General features: G+C 37.8%; 1 protein-coding gene across 1 annotated transcript in view; it reads right to left on the reverse strand.

Annotated features, from left to right (window-relative positions):
* Positions 1 to 2,455, reverse strand: part of RpS30 (ribosomal protein S30) — a 43,300-nt gene extending 40,845 nt beyond the window's left edge. The window contains exon 1 of the mRNA XM_090409211.1: positions 2,378 to 2,455. The gene's annotated coding sequence lies outside the window, so the exon portion shown is untranslated. The remainder of the gene's footprint in view (positions 1 to 2,377) is intronic.
* Positions 2,456 to 9,067: the final 6,612 nt, after the last annotated feature.

A 9,067-nucleotide genomic window follows, 5' to 3' on the forward strand; every position in this document is an offset into this window, starting at 1 on the left:
TGAGAGAAAAATCTAGTCCTAATCCCTTTCTTGATAGCGTTCATTCTTAACTTCCATGATGTTGAAAGGATGCCCTTGCATCCTTTCCCCACCTCCATAAATTTTTGTATAACCCTTTCCAAAGTTTGTAAGTCACAATCATCCCTCTTTTTGTTGTTTGCTATTGCCCACAGCCTTACAAATTCTCAATCTGTCTTGATAACCTGTATTCCACAATCCTGATAATTTCTGACACTCCTTTGCACTCTCTCCACTGTAACAGAATCATACTAGAAACCAGGAGACCAGACCTGTGTGCAATACTCCAAATGAAGTCTTATCAAGGCCTTGTAAAGAGACAAAATGGCTTTATTTATGCATCAAGATTTGTTTCAGCATTACCATTATTCTATGAGTTTTATTTACAATCTTTGCTACATAGCCCTTGAACTTATCTACTAGCACTCCAAGATCCCTAGCCTGATCAGTTTCTTCAGACATAATCCCACCAATATAAGACAGTGGATATCTAATCACACCAAAGTGCATGACTTTACATTGAAATGACAGCCATTTTCACATCTCACAATTCCAGCCCATTCTGCCAGTACCACATCTCAGCAGAACTCCTGATTACCCTATCTATCTTTGCATCATCAGTAAATAGCAATATGTCAAATCCTTGCCAATATCATTAATGTATAGATTGAATAACAATGGACCAAGAACTGATCCATGAGGCACACCACTGGTTACCTTGAATTTCATGGGGTGTGCAGATTCACACCCCAATCTACCGCTTTGATATCTGTCAATCAGCCATTGACAAGTAGAGATTCTCTGTCAACACATTTCTGAATGCAAGCCCTAACCAACTTTTCAAAAATCTTCTGCCACCACTCCTGATAGATACTGATAGTTGAATACATTGGTCTTTGCATCGCTTGTGCAATGGGATTACCATACATCTTCCCTGTTCTGAGACTCAAATTATATAGTCTAGTCTAGTCAAGAGAATAGCCAGCTCAGCTGAACACTCTTAACATCTGATATCACATCAATTCCAATTGCAGAATTCTTATTCAGTTTGTGCAACAGCTCTTGTACTTCCTCCTCATTCACACAAGTTTTCATGCAGTGAAGAGGTAGCAGAGAGTTCAATGTTGCATATGCCATATTGATAGCTTTTAGCAAAATGGCTGCTCATTAATTGAACAAATTACTTCTACATCAGTCACCAGCATTTGGTAGATTTTTTTCAAATTGCAGCATAACAATAGAATTCTTTTGGGTTGTCTTTAACTTGCAGAGCCAGTTTTTCATACTCTGACTTGGCTTTCCATACAACACTTGTGACTCATCTGACCTGCTGTTTATAATTACTGAACTGACATCCTTATGCACATGATATTCCTTCCAAACCATTTTTCTCACGAATCTCTTAGTTAATTTTACACATCAGTTTCACTCCTACTCTTCACGGTTGGATGAGGACAATAGCATCATAGGACTAGAGATGGAGGAGTATAATGTTTTCTGCAAAGATAGGAAAAGTAAAAAAGGAGGCAGACTGCTGTTGAGAGAAAAGGAGTATGCCCATGCAAGGAATAAACAGTGACAGAACATGAGAATTTAATGAAAACAAAACAAAACAAAACTGCAGCACTAGTGATCAGTTTATGGAAATCTTACTGATTTATTGCCATAACATTTAAAAAAAAAAGGGGGGGGGGGAGAAGTGTAGGATTTTGCATCATTTGTTGAGCCCTATTAATAGCCTCAGAGAAAGCACTGATAATACGTCGTAAAATGGAGTGAAGAAGAGGTTGAAAATTAAAGAACACTGTAATAAACAAAATGCAGAGCCGCTATCAATATTAGAAGGAAATTATTTTTTGCACACTAATAAGATCGCATCAGGACTACTTGAATACAGTTTCTCATCTTTGATTTCTGGGAGATGGAAAAAAATCCTAAAACAAAATATACCCTCAGTAATCAGTATAGCAGGAACAAGCTCGGATTAATAATTACTCATATCAAAAGGGAAGCAATGAGGATGAAACTTGAACCGAAATCCAACATTGGAATGACGAAGAAATGGGGAAAGCGGAGATAAGACTATTTCAATTCTGATACAGATAAACAAATCAGGAACGATGTAATAATTATTAAACATATAATATACGATAAGATTTTTATGGGTAATCACATTGTTAAAAACGATGTATTACCACGAAAATTTAAACTCGTCGATAGCCTAACATACATACGTTCTCTTTTGAATATTACGGTGACATATATTTAAACCACAAATGATTTATACGTCCAAACTTAAAAAAAAAAACGCTACTGATTTCTTTTATCACATGAAATAAAGATTAAAAAGTAAGCTTACCTCGTTAAAACATATAATCCAAAACACGTAATTTCGCAAAACAATGGCGCACACACCAGATTAAATAGAAAAGAGATAGCAACAGCTAGATAAAGGACTCCTGGATGCGTTTTCACTATAGAGGGAATAAACAAAATAAAGGAAATAAGCACATGAAGAGCCCAATATATAATACTAATTATAATCATAATAATATATTTCTCGATATGTTCTTTCTATAAATCACAATATAAAGGGGTTTTATAGAATTAATGCAAGTGAAATTTTTCAATACATGACAAAACCAAAGTACTAGGAAACATCCGTGTAAGTTATGTAAGAGTGTGGTTGGTAGGTGTGCGAACCAGAATTTTTGCATGGAGAGCAGTGAGTGGAATGGATTACCAAATTTGGATGTGAGTTCTGTGACGGTGAATAGATTCAAAGAGCGGCATGATACGATTTGTGTATAGGATGGTTGATTTGGGTCTCCTACGATGAGTTAAATGAACACATTGCAAGAGAATGTCATCCATGTGGAGATATTATAATAACGAGAGAAGCAAAAACATATAAAAACTGAGGTAAAAGAAAGTACCTCATGGTGCTGATAAAATGATGCTGATACATAGCATATTACAGAACCTTGGTGTGAATATAGCTATGGGATTAGATGGTATACCAGCACGAGTTTTATGTGAAGGAGCCAGGCAACTGTCAGTGCCTTTGACCAACCACAAAGTTTAACGTAAGTGTCGGCTCTGAGTTAGTCCGAAGAGGCTGGAAAGAGGAGAAAACACCCAAGGTCGGGAGAATAAACCAAGTTGGAATTAAGTGGATGATTAGGGATATAAAGCAAGAGCTGCAGAAAAATAAAACATTGTAGAGGAAATATAACAAAAAAAAAGTGATCAGAATACTCATAAACAGTACGAAGTGCAAGCAAGAAATGAACTAGTATGGTAAGGAAGGTCAGATCATACTAGGAGAGAGAATTAGCCAACCAAGCCAAAGCAATCTCAACAGACTTTTTTCGTTATGTAGCCAGTAAGAGGAAAAATGACTATTATAGAATGACTTTAAATAATGGTCATTGTAAGAAGGTAACTGAACCAAAAGAAATAGTTGAATTGCTGAATGATCATTTTGCAAAGGTGTATCATCCAGGTGGTGATTTTACAGTTGTTGATGATACAGAGATGAATATCAACATTGAAGTAGATGAACAGGATGTGTTCAGCATATAAAAAATATGAATGTGAACCAGTAAGACTGGATGCTATATCATCCTGTGTACCACATGAATGTGCAAGGGAATTGACATTGCCTCTGACGAACTTGTTCAATCTAAGTCTCATCTCTGTCAGGGTTCCATGGAGTAGAAAGAGGATAAGATAGTACCATTGCATAAAGGTGGTTTCAAGACAGAAGTAACAAACTACAAACCAATTAATATATCGGGAGTGGTTGTTAAAGTACTGGAAAAGTTGGAGAAAGGTAAAATACCAGAGTGAGTGGATAGGAATGTAATATTTTATATTGGGGAGCATGGCTCCGTAAAGGGTACGTCCTATCTTAGTAACTTATTCACATTTGATAATAAAGAGTAGCAGTATCATGGTCTAGCCATTGCTTTTATCCAGTTCTGAATAAAAGCAATAGCTACACCATGATACTGCTACTTTTTGATAGAATTTGGCATTTGACAGAATCTACACGGAAACCTATAACAAAAACTGGAGAGGATGGGAATGGATATGAGGATAGTAGCATGGATACAGGAATGGCTGACGGACAGACAACAGAAAGTAGTATATGGTGGAGTGCAGTCTAGAGAATGATGGTGAATAGGAGTAACTCAGGGTTCGGTACCAGGGCCACTACTCTTTAATTTGTATATCAATGATATAGGGAAAGATTTATGAGTAGTTATTCATTTGTTTGCTGATGATGCAAAACTAGGGAGAGGAACAGTTGATAAAGGTGATGTAGATATACTAGGGATGATTTAATCAGATTGGCATTCTTGGAAAGGGACGATTGTTATTCAATATTGCAAAATATAAGGTTGGCACTTCGTGTTGAAAAGGTTGCATATGGTGTATCACATTGATGGAATTGGTTTACAGGAAATTTACGAGGCTTCAAATTTGAGGAGAGTGGTTTACAAAGAGATAAAGTTTTCAGATGGCCTATTGCAAAATGTGGTAAAATATTGAACGTTTATTTTTCACTTGGTTAGACTATAATACATTTAGTTTAATCCTTTATCCAAGTGTGAGCAAATAAAGTTTGCGCCTGAAACTATCTTCAAAACTGGGGTAAGGTAGTACAACACGGGCAACTCGTAGCAAAGGTGGACCAAGATAACATCATTCTTATCTCAGTATCTCCCATAATGCAAAACACATCTCCTTGCGGATCCTTAATGCATAATATTATACATATCCGCAAGGAGATGTGTTTTGCATTATGGGAGATAGGAGTGATGTTAGCTTGGTACACCTTTGCTACGAGTTGCCCAGTGTTCTACTACCTTGCCGCAGTCCTGAAGATATTTTCAGGCGCAAACTTTGTTTACTCACACTTGGATAAAGGATTAAACTAAATTTATTATTTGGTAAAATAGTTCAACAATTACTTGGATGTTGAAAAACATGCTAACAAGTAAAAATAAGGAAGTTATGATCACTCTTTACCTATGTTTCGGCCATATCTTGACTAATCTGCACAAATTTGGTCACCCGGGTTTCTTGGGGACAGGAGGTGGTGAAGAGGATTCAGAGACCAGTGAGAAAGATGGTGACAGCTCTATGGAATATTCCCGAGGATAGATTGAGGGTTTGTGGGTTATAAAGTTTAGTTGACAGGCAAAGAAGAGAGGACAGATAGAAATTTTTAAGGTATTAAAGGGGTTTTATAGAATTGATGCAAGTGAAAATTTTCTATATGTGACAAATAGTGAGAGAAGTAGAGGACATTCATGGAAGTTGTGTAAGAGTGTGATTATGAGGGGTGTGCAGACCAGGTTTTTTTGCATGGAGAGTGAGTGGGATGATTTGCTAGAATTGGTTGTGAGTTCCCTGATGGCGAATGGATTCAAGGAGCGGTATGATAGGATTTGTAAGATGGTTAATTTAGATCTCCCACGATGAATCTCCGGATTCTATGGAGATGCTGTAAATCAGGGCTGTCCAAAGCACTGCTCGCGGACCGGATGCATCCTGCGGTGCATTTGTGCGCAGCTCGACTGTGGTTTTGATTGCACGAGCGAAAAAGTAAAATAATCTGAATCAAATGCGTATTATTATTGTTATTATTATGGGCAACTCCAAGAAGTCCTTAGACTTATCGCGGCAGACCCTAAACATCACATCAAGAACAACTATTCGGCATTCTCACAGTATCTATCGTACTTTGCTTTGAACTCATTTACAGTCATTGCACCCACAACAAATTCTGGCAGCTTATTCCACTCATTTACCACTCTCCAAGCAAAACACCTAGTTCTAACACCCTTGCTAACCACACTCTTGCTCAGTTTCCATGGATGGCCCCTAGTTCTCCAATCACCAGACCTGGTCTGAAAAATTTCCTCTGAATTAATCTTGTAAAAAAAAACCTTTAGTAATTTGAATGTCTCAATCATATCACCCCCTTTTCTGCCTATCAACCAATTTCTTTAGCCCACAGATCTTCAACCTGTTCTCGTAGGGTTCATTCCATAGACCAGCTATCATCTTGGTCACTCGCATCTGGATCCTCTCTACCTCCTCCCCATCAAGAAGAAACCCAGGGGTCCAGATCTAGGCACAGTAGTCAAGATGGGGGTCTTATCAAGGCTCAATACAGAGGAACAATAACTTGCTTATCTGTTTGTCAAAGTATTCTTCAGTAACTAAGTGATCTGATGAGCTGATTTAGCCACTTTTGCTATGTACCCCCCTAAACTTCAACTCCCTATCCACCAACACACCCAAATCTCTGGCTTCGTCAACCACCTGAAGTACAGTTCCCCCAATGATATATACTGATGCTAATTCTTTCACTCCGAAATGCATAACCTTACACTTTGCTACATTAAACTGATATCCATTCTCCTCAGCCCAGACTGCCAATTTATCCAAATCATCCTGAAAAATTCTGACATTATGTGCATTCACTATTGCTCTACCCAACTTTGCATCATCAGCAAATTAATGAACAGTTCCTCTCAGATCCTTTCCCATACCATTAATGAACAAATTAAATAGCAGTGGTCCAAGAACAGAACCATGTGGCCCACCACTAGTAACAGGCCTTCTTTTGGACCACACTCCTGAATAAACTACTTTCTGATGGCTCTCCATCAACAACTCTTCTATCCTTCTCACCAACCCTGTATCCATCCCCATGTATTTGCTGCAGTTTACTAATTAGAATTCCATGTGGTATCCTGTCAAAGGCATTTGCAAAATCTAGCAGTATCACTGTAAATCCATTAACCTTATGCAGTTCAGCAGTCACTGTATTATAAAACGTGAGCAATTTACTGAGGCATGATCTACCCTTCACAAAACCATGCTGTCCTCCATACAGTATTTCATTTTCATATATCCATTCCTGTATTTTGATCTTGACTAATATTTCCAAAATCTTGACGATTCCTGATATGCTGATCGGTCGGTAATTTGTAACAAGTATTGGAACCTCCTTTATGCAAATGGAATTATTTATTCATAACACCTCCAGGGAGTCCAAAGACTCATCGAGGAAGGACACCTATTCTACAATTCTCCGTCTCCACCTGGAGTAATTAGCTGAAACATTGTTAAATGAAAAAGAGTGGCAGAGATGCGATCTAGGTATTAGATATTTTAATTCTATCGCTAATATAGATTTTGGTAATTTTATTTGGTGTTTTTTACATTACTATATACCTACATGTTTTTCAAATATTAGACGTGTCAAAGAAGCTTTCTTATATTGTTTTGTTCCATCGCGCATGCTCCGGGCGCTCATGTGGAACGTGAGCCCGCGATTAGTGTTGTTCGTTTGTTCAGCTATCGAGGTTGGTTTGCTGCTCATCAAATTTCTAGATACACAGTGGTGCGGCCGTCGGATAAATACTTTTTTTTTTGTAATGCGGCCCTTGGATTACCTAAGGTTGGAACAGCCCTGCTGTAAATAATAATAATAATAATAATAGAATCAGCAAACGCCTTTTATTCCCATATAGGGAGTAAGCGAGGTCGTTTTAATCCTAACTTTTGAAGATTAGACGGTATACCAGCTCGAATTTCATGTGAAGGTGCTAGGGAATTGTCACTGCACTTGACCACTTTGTTCAATCTAAATTTCAGTTATGGGTTAGTTCCAAGAGGCAGGAAAGATTGGAAAATAGTTCCATTGGATAAAGAAGGATCCAAGACTGATCTAGCAAATTACCGACCGATCAGAATATCGGAAGCATTTGTCAAGGGTACTGGAGAAGTTGGCCAAGAGCAAAATAATGGATAGACGGAAATGGAACACTGTATGGGGGAAAATGGCTTTTTCTCAAGGTAGGTCGGCCTCAGTAACTTGCTCACGCTTTATAATGCAGCTTCAGCTGAGTTGGATAAAGGTAATGGGTTTGTAGTGATACTGCTGGGTTTTGCAAAAGACTGACAGGATACCACATGGAATTGTAATCAATAAACTTCAGTACATGGGGATAGATATAGGATTGTGAGGGGAACAATGGTTGGTGAAGGGATATTGGAGTTGTTTACTCTGGAGTAGAGTTCCAGAAACCCTGTGACTAGCGTCGTGCCACAACAAGGGTATGCTACTTCTTGGGCCGCTACTATTTAATTTATATTAATGGTATAGGAATGGATCCGAGAGGAACTATTCGGTTGTTTGCCGATGATGCAGAATTGGGTAGAGCAATAGTTAATACAGATAATGTTAATATTTTGCAGAATTATTTAGAAAGAATGGCAATTTGGGCAAAGGAGAATGAATGTCAATTTAATGTGGCAAAGGTTAAGATTTGCATTTTGGGTAGTAAGATTACCAGCTGTATGTCACATTGATGAAACTGTACTGCAGGAAGTTGAAGCAGCCAGACATTTCAGATTTAGGAGTATTAGTGGATAGAGACTTAAAGTTTAGAGAGCCCATAGCAAAAATGGGCAAAGCAACTCATCGGATTACTTGGTCACTGAAGATTACTTATATGTATATACATGCATTTATTTTTCATATGGCAGAATTATGAAAAAAATAAAATTAATAGAAAGAAACTAGATAGTGTTAGTTTATTACAGAACCCGTGTTCTCTCCCTGACTTCCATAAAACGAAACATTTCATCAGCTAATATCCTATAGCACAATTTCAAAGTTTATGGTCCTCTAACATATCACCCCCCCCCTCTCGTTTCTGTAGTCCATACTCTTAAACTGTCCTCATAAGCTATATTCCATAATCCCTATATAATCTTTATAACTCTTCATTGGTTGAAAGTTAATTTTACACTTGGTCAGACTATAATAAATTTAGTTTAATCCTTTATCCAAGTGTGTGCAAACAAAGTTTGCACCTGAAAGTATCTTCAGGACTGGGGTAAAGTGGTACAACACCGGGCGACTCCTTGCAAAGGTGGAGCAAGATACCAACACTCCTATCTCAGTATCTCCCATAATGCAAAACACATCTCCTTGCGGATATGTATAATGTTATGCATT

The sequence above is a fragment of the Typopeltis vanoorti genome, chromosome 19, assembly GCF_054136105.1.
Source record: "Typopeltis vanoorti isolate ZY-2024b chromosome 19, IOZ_Tvanoo_1.0, whole genome shotgun sequence".
In the NCBI taxonomy this organism is placed as follows: domain Eukaryota; kingdom Metazoa; phylum Arthropoda; class Arachnida; order Uropygi; family Thelyphonidae; genus Typopeltis; species Typopeltis vanoorti.